The 15,663-nt window shown below is 31.9% G+C and overlaps 2 long non-coding RNA genes across 2 annotated transcripts; both read right to left on the bottom strand.

The window, feature by feature from the left end:
* Positions 1-10,987: 10,987 nt before the first annotated feature.
* Positions 10,988-14,619, bottom strand: LOC126928871 (uncharacterized). Its single transcript, XR_007716972.1, has 5 exons — positions 13,932-14,619; positions 13,775-13,855; positions 12,783-13,685; positions 12,409-12,710; positions 10,988-12,317 (listed from the first exon to the last, which is right to left on the bottom strand). It is a non-coding gene; the product is annotated as an uncharacterized LOC126928871 (long non-coding RNA).
* A 207-nt stretch (positions 14,620-14,826) lies between these two features.
* LOC126920783 (uncharacterized) lies at positions 14,827-15,645 on the bottom strand. Its single transcript, XR_007712094.1, has 3 exons — positions 15,313-15,645; positions 15,049-15,244; positions 14,827-14,977 (listed from the first exon to the last, which is right to left on the bottom strand). It is a non-coding gene; the product is annotated as an uncharacterized LOC126920783 (long non-coding RNA).
* Positions 15,646-15,663: the final 18 nt, after the last annotated feature.

The following is a 15,663-nucleotide window of genomic DNA, read 5'->3' as shown; positions in this document are numbered from 1 at the left end:
TTCCTTCTAAAAATAAATTTCTGGAGGATAAAATAATATAGTTTATTTTACTAATTGATCTTAACTTTGAAATGTTTTTTCACATATATACCTGCTACAGTAGTGTGACGTTATAACTAGACTATGAATGTTAATGTATTTTCGGGAAATTTAAATATCCAAGAATACGGAAAATACATATAATGAAGATACAGAGAATATACACAGTAGAAGTTGAAATACATATCTATATATATATATATGTACATATATATTTAGTTTTAATTTCCTTAGTTGTATTCATCAAAATACGAACTAGCATAAACATCTACAGGCTAATCATAACAATTACTACAAATTTTTTATTTCAAGAGTTCATAAAGATTTTTCATATTATCTTTCCATCCATTATCGATGAGGAGGTTTATCAAAGTATATGTATTTGTTACATATTTTCATAGTATGTTGAACATTAATTCCTCGTGTGTTTAATTATAGCCATCGTTTCGTTTCTAAATACATGTATTCTAGCAAGATTATTTCCGTGAATAATACTTCTTTGAATAACATTTATCGGCCGAGTTAGTCGGAATTAAGCATGCTTCAGGATTTTTATCACGTGCACGCTATTGGCTCGTCCTGCAAGAGGTGCGTACGATCTAAAGTACTTAGTTTTACATAATGATGATGCGACGATTCGATGTCAATCACGATCACGATTTTATGATGTGGCATGACGGTGTTATATCAGTCGCTTGCAAAGGTCACAAAGGCATTAGGTAAAAAATCTCGAAGTACATTTTTAAACCTTTACCAATAATGATAGGTTTACAAGTATAAATATTGTAATTTTATTATAGCATATTTGTAATTTATTTTCTTTTATAATTAGCTACTAATAGAAACAAGTGAGATTTGTTACAACTATTAAAAAATTTATGATATTGACATACTTTTGCAATAGGTAAAATACACACAGGCCATACGTATATGCCAGATATGTCTGAAATACCTACTATAATGCAGAAAAAAATTCCATTTTCTTACATTAACATTTAATCCGTTTGAAAGAACTTACTCATTCTTTCGTTTAAACTATGTTATTGTTTTTGCCTTAAACTTTTGTTTTAAACTCTATTGTAATTTGTTCAAATTAAATTTTTATTGCAAATATCTCAATCCATGTTTTAAAAATACCAAAGTGGCGCTTATGCGCATAATTTCAAGCCACGCAGAGAATGAACTGGATATTTATGAGCGTATTCAAAAAGGAATGCAACAGAGTCTGGCTTGAACCTTCGCCATTTATCGAGGCATTTATTGAACCGTTAATGATGGTTTATGGGGTGCGTTTCACGGTAAAGAAGAAATTTCTGTTTCATTTGCCTCTGCCGGTATGAATTTATGCACATTGTTAAATGATATATTTATGTAATGTGCTTCAGAATAGTAGGGCAACTTTACCGAGAATATCATTTGCTGATTCAATCGCGCGTGAAATATTCAGTTGTCATTGTTACATTGGATGCGATTTTTATCTCTTTTTATTAGTAAAAAGATGTGTGTAAACATTCAAATTACTTTTTACAAGTCCGTTTATCTAATGATTATTAATTTTGAATAAGTTTATTTCATTATTTGATATACTGTTTTACATATTATCATTACACAGGATACGACTTTTAATGTGTAAATATTTCAATTACCTTATAGATTACTATGAATGATTATTAATTTCAGTTTATTTTATTTCGCTATTTGTTATACTCATTTACATATATTATCTAATATTAACGCATTTTAAATATTGGTGAAAATAGTTGTAATCCTTAACCATGGTATTTTATTTAGAATTTACTGAAAGTTCCAGTCTTTTCATAAACACGTATTAAAGATGTATTTTTTAAACTTGATGTTTCTAATCTTACACTTATTTTCTCTATTTCTAGATTGTCCAGTTAACATACAGATATGTATGTAAGAGGGAAAGATAGATATTAGATTTAAATAAAGTCCTTAGCAACATAGACAAACGATCATCTTGATAATAGGACTAACATATACATACTTATGTATGTATATATATACAAGACCGCGAAGAAATCGACGAATTAACCTCATTCTTCAATGACCCACCGAAGAATTTTTTCTTGTTTTCTCGATACTGGATGATAATATCAATCTACATTGTCGAACGTCCTAATTCACTATGATTACCATTATAATTACATGATCGACAGAGGAAGTGAACCATTAACCTTGTTCGATTTGCTGTGTCTACAGGAAGCCTAAATTTAACATTTCCGAATTCGTATTGTTCCACACGTGAATTACAACGACTACACTAACATCATCCTACTTTTGAATTGATGTATCATTGTTGTCACGATCACGGATTAACTTGTACTGTTAGAAATCGCTCGAGTGTCTCACAATAGAATGTAAACTTTGATTCATTATAATAATGGTAGAGCCCCTTAGTGACGAGAAACGTACATCTGAAGTACTATATTTATTTACTTATAAGATTTATTCATTTGTTATCTTTTGTATTAACCCTTCCGTCAGTATTATTTAAATTCTTATAAAAAAGTAGAATTTTAAATACAAATATGTATACAGTAACGAACATATAAGTAGGAACAAATTTATATTAAAATTTTCAGCGTAATTTAGTTAGTAATTTTAGTTAGTACGTAATTATTTATTTAGTAATTATTGAATTTACTAATAAATATTTTCCTATTAGATATAACAAGTTCTCCACTGTATGTTCATTAAACGTAAATGGGAGTGGTGCAGTGAAGTAACATTTGAGTCAAACTTCAATTTAATTTCAATTTTAATCAAATCTTTTATTTTCTACGTTCATCAGAAAGGTGGATTATGCATTTTCATATTACCCATACATTTTAATTAGTGGGAAAAACAATTCTCGCCGTCTACGAAAGAGTTAACCAGATGGTGTTCTTTTTTTATTCTGCGCAGCGTGATACTCGTTATCGAAGGAGAAAAAGCAAATGTAATCTCGTAATAAATGCCTGGCCCACTGTGTTCGATAACTAAAGTCGTTCTTTGTGACTGCCTGAAGATGCTGAAATAGAGACTGCAAACAAAGAACGGAAGTCTCACAGCCGTGACGGATGAATCCGTTCTGCCGCCTAAAAACAGGCTTTTAATACCGAGACGGAAACTTTTTAGCTTTTTTTAACGTGTTTATTTCCTTTCGTACGAGGATAAGTGAATCTGTTACCCCGCTCGAATGAACGTCATTATTAAAAAGAGATTTTAACCTTTTGCTTTTTTTCTGATATAGTTCCTCTAGGACATATATTTCCTTAAATTATGTTATGTTATTCTGTAATTTATACATCAGAATAAATTAATCAGATTTAATTAGGTGTGTTATCATAATATATTAGTAGAAAATTAACTTCTGTTATAATGTCAATTCTATTTTATTACAGAATTAATAGAAGTCATATATCAGGTGTCCCCTTATTTATAATAAAAATGGGGTCATGGGGAGATTCTGTGGCTCAAAATAAGACGAAACTCAAGATTAAGAAAATTGCGTTACAGGCTTCATTTTTGAAAAAGTCGAATTTGAACATTTTTTTATTGTAAGTCTTACAATAATTCTCATACGAAAAATTGAGAATTTATAATACAATGATTATTATTCTTACAGAATTGTCCTACTTTCGCAGCTACTTTCGGATCTTTATAAAACAGTCTGATCAGACAGAAACACAGATGCGATCATGCCCAAGAATATTTCCACAAATTATACCGCTTGAGATTATTAGTGAAGGAAACACAATCGTATGTTATTAAGGCCATCTGATCAAACACAATCTACGATTAATTACGAAAATATTGATCGATTAAACATTAAACAAGTAAAAGAGCGCTGGTTTCGGTCGAATCAACATGATTTATCAAAATCGCCGCGATTGCTATTTGCATTGGAACTATTGTCGTGCACGTTACGCAAGAACGTATTTGCACCACATAAACGGGAAATCGATTTGTATTTTACCTTTCACGCCAGCTCGCTTCGCCGAAAGAATTCGTTCAATTTCTCGTTGCAACACTATTGTGTGACGAATCATCGTTTGCACGACTCTTTCGAGATTATGCATACGTTTCGCTCGAGTAAACCAATGGCTCGTTCGTCCACGAATCTTCTCTCCTTGTTGCGCTGGATACAGTTATGCTTGCAAAGCGAATGCCGAGAATAAGACGAATCATGCAATGACACAAAATTTGCGTATTTTTTGTTTGGATTCTTAAGGTGAAAAAATCCTCTATTAAATCAATGGATGAATTTTTTAAGCACTAAGTTAATTTAATACATATATGTGTAATTGGTATCTTTGTTTCATGTACTTTATAATTTTTACTATTTGTTACTGTTTGATATTTTAAAGTAATTTTTATTAAGAAATTATTCGAAAATGGGAAGATGAAGTGTCTGTATAAATACGTATTTGGTCATTTTTATTAAGAAATTATTTAAGAATACGTAGAATTTTAATGTATATTTGTCTACTTTGGATTATTCTTAAAATTCATATTTTATTGTGAGTATATGCCTTTATAATGAAATTAGAATCATTGCTATTGCAGAAATATTCTTTCCTGCAGTATTTAATTCAGTTTGTTAATGCATCGGCAAAGTACGAAAACTATCAAAGGATGTAATTATTTTAAAATCGGGTTGCATCGTCGTCTTATGGAAAAAGGCCCTTCTAAGGAGTGTATACACAACATCTCCATGTGGATTCCATATACGCCGCGAGGACAAAAAGAGGTCTGGGATGTCAGACGAAGGTCGGCGTTGGACAAAGTACATATATATATATACAAAATTCTTCTTCTAAAGAGAAAAAATGACAACGTCGTAAATGTATATAACACTGCAATAATTTACAGAGACAAATACATAAACTTTATCTAAAGAGGAGAAAGCATACAGAAGGTAAAATTAATAATTAAATAATGCAGAAGAATTGAAAGAAAAACGTTTTCTTCTAAAGAAAAAAGGAAGAGAAACTATACTCTAACTATATATATAACATATATAATTATAATTATTTGCAAGGTGTTACATATGAATTTGCTTATAAATATATGTAGAACATAATACATAGATTTTATTGTAAAGAATCTATACAGAAGATAACGCTAAGAATAATACAATGCAGGGAAAAAATACAGGAAGAAAATAATGTCACTTCGAAGATAACATGCAAGATAAGATATCTTCCAAAAGTCACGTTAATGGGACAACCATACTATCAACTCGATTGTCCACAAAACCTACGTAACAAAGAAGGAATTACGAAGCTTTTGAGTTATGTAACGTTAGAATTTCTAAGAATGGTAGAAAATGACTACTGCATTAAATATCAGTACCTTATGTCAGCAAAATGATGAATTAGTCAACAGATCAAATGAGGCGGACAAATTAAATTTCATCTTCACTTAATTATCCGAGGAGCAGAAATTAGGTCTGGCTCGATGTTTCAAACAGGGTCAATGAATGCTCCGTTGATACGCGCAAGAATACATATTCACTTTTCCTCTGTATCTATGATCGCAATTTAATCCGCGAAACCGGCGTTATTAATAGAATCTCATAGAAGAGATCCAGACACTGTATGGAGCACCGAGAATATGTAATCCTCGAAGAATATCACGAGTCTTGTTTTATGCCGCAAAACCGAATTTGAATATATTCATTTATTACAGCGATATTTTGAATTAGACACTGGAACAATTCTCATAAACAGTTGTTAGTTGGAGTTATAGAAAAAATGAGTCATAAGCTTGTTATCAGTATTGTCAATATCTTGAAGGTAATAACGGTTTGTTCACTCAGAGATCTCTTGTATTTAATGCATCAGTATGTTATTCTTCACTATACATTACATCACGTATAAATAGATTTACGAGGATTAACATAGGTTCAAGTAGAATTAATTTGTAGTAGTTAAGTCTTAATTACATAAGTAAAGATTCCTTTCTAGTGAGAAGTTATGTAATTAATAAACTAACTAGTTTTTCTACTTGAAAATATTTTTTTCCTTATATCCAATGAAGTCGATTTGTTATTTTTGTTGTAGAGTCTCAACAAACGAAGGATTAGTTTAACAGTGGAAATTGAACCGATGTCAACGCTGTTTGTTGGCTATTCTTATATTCTTCATTTTTATTGCTTCAACTGATCAGTTTAGATGTCATAAATACATAGATAGTTTGCAGTAGAATTGGACAGAATAGAATAGGATGGTAGTATTAATTGTAAGTAATTATAGCAACGAGCATATGGATGGATAAAGTCCCTATACCAATTTAAACAAAATTAAATTAATGAGTAAATATTTCCATGCTTTATATGGTCAGTACGGTACATTTTTTATATCGGTATCATACATTCATGTACGAATATAAATCATAATTCTGATTCAACGAAGGTGGAGTTTACTTTCTAGTTTGACCTCTACTTTTAATTTCAATTAAATCGAGAGTTTTTCGTATTTGTTTTTCGTGTTTTGTATCTGAAGCAATGCTACAAAAGTGAATAGCTAAGTTTCTAAAATCTCATATATATATTATATATATTGTATATGTAGCAATGTATATAAATTAAGAGGTTAAAAATATAAACAAACGAAATCGTACGACGTCACCACTATGAGATCGCAATGATGTCTGCATAACGGTCGTCTGCACCGGACCTAGACGATGAAAAATCGTTTTGACATGTTGCACTGTGGTAGTACAGCCGGTTCGTCCGTGATTCCCCCATCGAATGGGTGTAAATGAATAAATCCATCCTCCTTGCAGGCTTCCCGTTGTGAAAGTTCGTGTCCACAAAAATTCTTGGAAATCAAATAAAGTATCGAGCATAGCGTAGGTTTCGAAGTGACCGACCAGTCCACGGTCATCGTCGTGGAACGAAGGAAAAGGAAGAAAAAAGATAATTCTGCTGATCAAACGGTATCACTGGTGCAGTACACGTAGATCAGCGTTGGTTATTGTTGCATCGTCAGCTGTGACTAGAAATTTTATGGTGGACACAGTCAAATCACAAAAGAGAGGATGTTCTAGTTGAGGACAGAATATTAACTCTGTGCACTTGAATATTTCTTTGCAAATATATGATTGTTTGAATAAACATTTTTGTAAAGTATTTTATTTGATACTGTGAAGTTACTTGTTATGAGATAAAAGCTGGAAATATAATTTAGGAAAGATATTTCTGTAATTGTAAGTTTATGTATGAGAGAATTATAAGATAGTAATTAAAAGTACTTATACATAAGTATATTTTATAGTAATATTTTCTAATACAAAAGGTTAACATATTAGAAAAAAAAGATATATCTTTGAAAATCTTATTATTGGATGAAAGATAATGCTTGTATAAAATTTTATTTCATAATATTAATAACGATTATCTTATGACAATTATAACCATTGAGCATATAAGAAATGAGATATAAAATATAATACCATGAAAACAAAATATAATATCAATAAAACGAAGGTCATACAATGATTTTGAATATGAGAAGATATTTTTTTTATTATATCCATCTTGTTTAAACAGTACAGTGAAAGACATCTTTGTTTTCTTATCGATAATTTTATTTCTAGTCATCGTGGTAGATCACCGATACTTCATAACGCAAAGAACACGAACAAACGCGTGAGACAGAAGGGAAACCAGAGAAATCGGCTACTCGTCGCAGGCTCGAGAGAAAGGTTTGAATCTCTGGCTTCCTGCGTGCTGTCAAATGAAAGAAGATGAAGAAGTGAAGTAGATTCGCATAATTAATTATGTATCAATGTACCACCCGCAACAATAGCAGGATCGACAGATATTTTTTCATTATCGATATTCTATATTGTTGCTCAGCGACGCTTTTGAATCATAGCATTTTTTATGCTTTTATCATTTATCATAAATTTATCATTTAATTAAATATTTCCTATAAATATTACTTAAACAATTTTTCATAAAATGCGTTCGTTTTCTTTTATGAAAAATTAAAGTTTATTAAAAATCTGTATACTCAAAGCTACATGTTGCGGATAATTGTACATATTATTACCGAAGATAATAAATGTCGGCAATTAGTTGACGGGTCATTTAAACTTCATTAGTGTCTCAGCGTTAATTAAAATCGTCACGTTTGCAAAAAATAGGCAGGGAAATACGTGAGCATCGTGCGAAACATGCAAATCAACCCAAGGGCGTCAGCGATTTTTTATCGGTAAACGATCGAGTGGTAATAGTTTTTAAAAATGAAAATAGTGGATCCTGTTCCGTCGAAGGAATATCGTTCACGTTACTCTTCATAACCATTTTTCAATCTAAAAAACATATATGAAGAAGTAAATAGTTATATGCAATTAACGAATTACACTTAAAGAAGAAGTTCAAAGACAAAACATAAAGAAGAAGTAATTTAATTGAAATTATAAATAGAGTGACTAATTAATAATAGAACGAAAGAACCTTCAAGAGAAAAGAAGGCAGAATAAGTGAGAAGCACAAAGTGGAAAATGTACCTTTATACTTGCTGATTTCAGGATTGGAACAGGAATGACCTAATTCCTTTCTTTTTTCTTTTTCTGTCTTCCTTCCTACTATCTTCCTTAAGTTCTACTTCTGTTCCCAAGAGCTCAACTGGTATGCAGAAAATTAGTGTTACCAACCTGCTATGCAGAAAATTTATTTAATTAAAGAAAGTGATAGAGATAACTTGCAAGAAACATACACTATATTGACAATACCATTACCTTTCAAACAAACTATTTAAACCTATTAAATATTTCATTAATTGTTGTGTAAAACTATAATAAGAAATTTGTTCCATTTGTTAAATCTTTTTTAACAAGCTTTCTTCATTCATTATCCGTTCACTTGTAGACGTCAAAGTACCTACCAACCATAAGAGCCGATTTATAAGGACATCTCGTGAAGAAGAAGCTGTTCCAACTATTGGCGTAATCGGATTGATCTCCAACAAGAAATGTCAACGCTAGAGGAACGAGAATCAATAAGACGACTTTGGCTATCTTCTCTGAATATCGTGGCATCGAAGAAATTGATATTAATGCGAGAATATCCAACGTGGCCTGTTTATCCGGGTCCAAGAGGATGATTTTGTCGGGTCTTATTAAAAGAACGTCCAAATCAGATACAGCTGCCATCGCTGATGCTGGTATCAATCATCGTTAGATCGTTTTGATATAATGACCATAAACGGTCGCCATTAAGATCCACATAACGTTTTGATGAAAATTAATCGTTAAACGTGCTGCTCCACTTCCGACAAGACAATTCGCGAAATTGTTCCAACGATACTGGCTTCTGGGGGATTGAAGTAAGTTGTTTTACTGGATTTCACAACATACTGTTGTAAAACGAATTAATCGTCAACAGTTACATGTTCCCGGGTATCTGAGCGAATCGATAGAAACTAGGAAGGTAAGGACTCGAAACCTCAGTCAAGATTACGAATTATATGCTAGCGCGTATGATTATTCAAATGATTTTATAAATCGCTAGATACTATTTCGATAATTTGCGTGTAAGCTATAAATAGAGTTCTGTAAATTTCAGATCTTTATGCATTTCGAAAAAGAAGATTAAGATGCAAGAATATACAATTAAAATATTGACATTAGAACTATACAATGATAAATAACCGATTTATAATTTTTGTTTAACTTCTATATTCACAACAGTGCATTATTGGAGGTTTGAGCAATTTTTTGAAAAATATTTGCATAAAGGTCTTTTTCCCCTTACGCTATTTTTTCCCCCCTACAATTTTTCATGTACCTTTGATTTCGATTTTTCTAGTATATGATCTATGGCTTAGTTGTTGATATGTAGTTTTGATGTTTACAGGCTGAGTTTGCTTTACTATGCATGTCATGTTTAGTATATCGCGTTTACTATGCATATATGCGTATGTAATTCACATCACCACTTATGTTATACGCATTGAAAACAAAAGCTTGAATAAAAAGTTTGAATTACATGAGAAACACGCGATACTGAACGCGTTGTTAATAATTATTGTAAATAATCCAATGAATGATTAGCATATAATATTTTCATATATGACAAATATCAGTAATTTTATTCACGCCTTTACTTGCATGCAAATGACCACCATTCCAGTAATGAGGTCAATGAATTTTCTTTTGCTGGTCCGCGAGAAGTCAGACGCGCATAAATTTTAATCTGAGCTTTGTTGCATTTGACTCGAATCTTAATTTCGTGGAATTAAGATATCACGAGGAAGAGGTGATTGGCTATGTGACGATAAGGTTTAAGTTGCACACAAGGGTTTTCGTTGTCCACCTAAAATAGATTTAATCCAAAGTTACTAGTATTAGGTGGACACTTCGTACGACCGCATTTTGTATTATTTCTAAGAGCTTAAATTGATAACGTTATGTATGTATGTAGAAGTATAATTCTTACAAAGCGGAAATTTTTTTTTAATGGAGTATATTGATGATAGAAAATTTTACAAAGAGAAATCTTGTAGCATCAAAGAAGAAATTGGCATTTTAAACATTTTTTTTAATTTTCGAATGAATTCTTAAATAAATAATTAGGAATTCTAGCGTTTAGGTGAATTTTTAAAAATATATACAATATTTCAGAATTCCAAATTTTAGAAAAAATATATCATAGTATTGACAAACAGCCAATACCACCTAATGACAAAATCCGTAATCACTTAGTTGCCAAACTAATAAATGGAATGTATGAAGTTAGAAATACCAAAGGATATAGCAAAAAAGTTCTAAGATAAATTAAAGTATCTATCAAAAAGACTTAAAAGCATATAAAAATTATATGATGCATATTTATAAATACATAAAGAACATCATGTAAGTCGAAAAGGAATATTAAAACTTATATGAAGGAAGTTAGAAGAGTTTCGTAAAAAACCAAATTTTGTTAATATGCAACAAATTATATTGATGAAATTTCATAGACTTTCGAGTTCGCAACGACATCGATGAAAATCTGGTGTCTCCCTGCTCGAATGTAATCTCCACAGTGTGGTAATATTGTGGTCGCACGATCGTGCGTGCTTTTTTCTCAACATCATCTCAGAAAATCGCGTTTTATTGTATCTCTTTTCCGTCTTCATACGCTTTCACGATTATAGCTTTATCATTTCTTCGCTGAACAAATTTATATTTTCATTCGATAAGATAATCCTGTTACATTTCATATCCTGTTATCTTTACATAAGTTTACGTAATTTGTTTCTCTATACATGCTGTAAATAAGAACATGCTAATTAACTAACAAGATTATAAGATGCAGTAAATCAAGGGATTATTGGAGTTAGTCTTACCAAAGAAAAAAAAAGAAACAATCGTTCTAGTTTCAATACTTAACTATCACGGCTCAAGGTTCCTTATTGTAATGAAATAGCAATTCTAATGTATCATTACCACAAGCATAATTTTTTTCTAATTACGTTTCGCTATTTAGCTTAGAACGAGCTTTGTATACGCAAGTACTTTATCTCTAATTAAAGATCTTATTCGGAACACCATTTTGTCTTATTGGAATTCTAAACAGATTCTTTTGTTATATGTGCTATCAGCTATTTAATAATTCATTTTTTTATTATAATAATTGTAACAGGTTCTTTAAACTTAACTATTTTTAGATGGACGTAATCTTTTCATTTCAAACATTATTGAAGTTAGACTTTATGAATATTGTATCTGTATATACTTGAACTATATCTACATTCATTATACCTATATCTATATTTGAAATTTTTAAATTTTGATAAATGTTGAAGTTTACCAAACTTTAAAGGCTGAAAGCCTATCATAGGCATAAAATTCTATACTTACCAAGATTCTAAAAAGCTTTAAGTATCTTATACTATTACTGATAACGTTGTAGCATTATTGAATTATACTATCTATTAATAATGCTAATATACATAAAATTATATAATATCAAAATTCTCTATCGATGAACATATTCCAAAAAAAGCATTATTTGCCATCCACGACTTTAAATATCCATCGCATCAATCATTTTAATTCTGACGTAGCTGATTGATCACTATTATATTTCCATTTTGAACATGTTACGTTTCGAATAGCTTTAAAAAAAAAAATAGGAGGAGAACAAAATTTTCTCTTCTAGTTTACTTAGCCACGTATCGTTTTATTTTCGGAGTTCAATTCGATGGTCCACCAGCGACTGTTCGTACGTGTTTACTTATGTCGGTAGTATTCTCCTCTGAACATTGTATTGGAACCTGTCACAAAAATATTTCATAGATGCCTGGTTCTATTCATCGAACGAATTTGAGGGCAGAACGTATAGGGGGAAAAAAGCGGGGTTATTACCTTCGTGACCCGTTATCGCTTTGTCACGGAACAGTTGTGTGTTACGGGAACAATACAGGTGCATTTGAACGGAGAACAAAAGAATACTTAAGGAAGGAGAAAGTATTAACATTCTAGGTCACTGGTTGCTGAACGCATTTACGATTAGAACGCATTCTTACAAAGCGTTGCTTGCCCTATCTATGCATATATATAAAAAAATTATCAAAATTATTCAGCCAGCGCTATTCAAGAAGTCACATTTGTTCTGTGTCTAACAATTATAAGCTTCGAAAGAGCCACTCGTGATACGTGCTGGAACGCTTTGAATTGAATTTTAAAAGAATTAATAGAATTTAGTTTTTCAGGAAATTAAAATGAATTTTTAGAGTTACCTAGGGATTGTAGGATACTCTCAGAGCTGGAAATTCTGTGGTAAAAATACTCTGTGCATTGCCATGTCCTTGATAACGAATATGATGGATAAAGTACTTTTACGTTCGCATCGCTTCATTCATAAATGAAAATAGTCTCGTGGCCCCTTACACGTACCGTTTCCTTCTCTCTACTGTCACTTCTGTATTTAATAATAGCCAGGTTTTCTCAAAATTTCAGATATATATAAATCATTTTCAATACCAACGATAGAAATTTCTTTTAAACCTTAAAAATACTTTCCATATTAATAATTAATACTTACAGTTATCAAAAATATTTCTTATAAAAAATATGATGTATAATTCTGTACTATTATACTATCACAATATTCCTATTCTCCAGACCTATGCAACGCCAGTATTTGCCCGACTTTGTACGTTCATTATGATATCTATTAGGATAGGCTGTAAGCATGAGGCTCGATCATGCTCGATCACGTTTCCACAGCGGACAACAGTATGCCATCGCAGAGGATTATCGTAGAAAGCAGAGATCGCGAATCGGTTGGCCGATGTTAGGATCGCCGTTTGGCGCCAGCCTCTGCCGCGCTCGTTAAACTCGCGTGCATGCACGTTCAATGGACGGGCGCAGATGCATGCAGCATCTAGATATACACCGGCGTGTATGCAAACGCGTCTCTGTACAGGGCATTCCACTTATCTACCTACGGATTTCATACGGAATGTTAATGGGAAATACGCGCGCGACCACGCTGTCGATAAACATCACATTATGCCGCGTTTCCAAATATCGCGTTTCCATCCTGGTATAAAATACAGCTTTGGAAGCGTATCCTGCGAAGGTGCAGGTGAATGATCGTCCTGTGATCTTAACTGCAAGATCTAAAGGGAATCGTAGTTCTGAAAACGTTTGATAAACGTTTGATACAGAGTAGCAGAATTACTCAGGTTGGATAAAAGTGAGAAGAGAATTAAGATGAAATAAATACCGCATTAAGAACGTCGAACTTAGGTACTTATTTTGCTATCCTTACATACGTATCCTTTTATGAAATTATTTTTATCTGCAACTAAATAATAAATTTGCAGTCATAAGGTAGAAGATAGGATAATAGATAACACACTTGAAAAGTCTGTTTTTATTACCGGATTTTGTTTCCTCAATTTCCGTCATCTCGACAGAGTGCAATACATATCCCCAAGGGGATACAGAAGGATTCCCAGTAACAAGTAGAATCCCTCTAGCGTCAAAAGAGGGGCTTTCAGAGCTTAAGCGTCGGTAGTGCACGATTTAGTGGACAAAACCAGGAACTACGGTTCACTGTGCTTGAAATCTCAAAGAGCAAGGGGGAACCATAACACAACGGCGTTGCTACGCAAGGACACACTGTCCCCTATAGCGCATCTCATCGTGCAAAAAAAACTACTAAAGTGGACAGATATAAAATACAAAGCGACCAATTATACAGCGACGGTTTCCTTGAAATTGCGCTACAAAAAGAAACATGCAGCGCAGCAAGTTAAGAAGCAATTACTTAAAACCGTGTTTTGGATGCAAACTGAAGTGCTTTTCTCTTCATGTATACTATACAAACATTGCATGAGAGAGAATATAATAAATATTCTTTTGTATTCAATCTAGACATAATATAAAATCAAGTACTCGGCAAGCGTCTGTATGTTCCGAGTTCGAGCTAATCTCAAGAACTATAGGACATATTTTGATGAGGTTTTCCTCAATTTTAAAGAGCATTTCTCTAGCAAAGTTTAGGTGTGTGAAACCTGACATTAACCTATGACAGAAAGAAACAGGAGTCGAAAATATGAACAGAGACGTGTTTCGTTTGGAATCGTTGCTACGATATAACGAGGCGATATGATTCCCTCTCCGAGAAGCATCTTTCTCTTTTCGGCATACGGCATATCAAAAACTTCACGACTTCGCTGGGTAACAATCAATGTTGTTTCATGGATTATAGAACGTTGGCCTAGTCATATTGTTGAAACAAATTATATGAGGTTAAGTCATTAATTATTGTATTATTATTATTGTATATGTATTGATGACTGCTCATATACATCACCAAACGATGTGTCATTTGTCTTTTTACATACTATCAACATGTTGCATCTACCTGTTTCCTTATTCGGTACTTCCAGACAACAATTATTAATTAATTCAACTATACCATCTGAAATAATAGAAAGTTTTTATAATTAAGAGCTATAGACATAATATCCATTGTCACTCTGACCAAATAACCTTAATAGACTTGCTTATCAATCAGTTTCATCTTTTTCCTTTTATTCGCCTATGGTATTATAGTAACTTTCATAATATAGTAAGATCTTTAATATCAATCAATATTACCGATTGATACACTGATACTAATTATAGTGGAATCCAGCAGTTGAATAAATGTTTAATATAATAATATAAATAAAGTTTTCTATGAAACCTAAGAATTTGAAAAAGAAATTAGTTTAGAATTCTTCATCAACAATTTCTCCAAGTAAAAAAACTTACCAGAAGTATATATTGATCTATAGCGTGGCATTAATTTCGAATTAATAACAAAATTATTAACTGATTCAATATACATATAATATGTAGGTACATATAACACAAAAATAATCCCAAATTATCCAATAGTGTATCGCATGCAACATTGATTGCAACTTTGAATTATTCCCTCATGTTTGTGTCAATTTACTCGTCTTGACGTTGAAGCATATCAACTTTGATGCTTAACCTATATTACATTCTTGCTGTATCATAGAAGTTCCCGCATCATCGAGTGTATCCACGTGTGCAGGTAAATACACAAAAAAAACGTGTAAAAATAAGAAGATACTGAAGGAAGAGGACCGGAGGAGT

Source organism: Bombus affinis, chromosome 1 (assembly GCF_024516045.1).
Source record: "Bombus affinis isolate iyBomAffi1 chromosome 1, iyBomAffi1.2, whole genome shotgun sequence".
Lineage (NCBI taxonomy): Eukaryota > Metazoa > Arthropoda > Insecta > Hymenoptera > Apidae > Bombus > Bombus affinis.
Note: the sequence above shows the minus strand (reverse complement) of the source record. Positions and strands in the feature narration are given on the sequence as shown.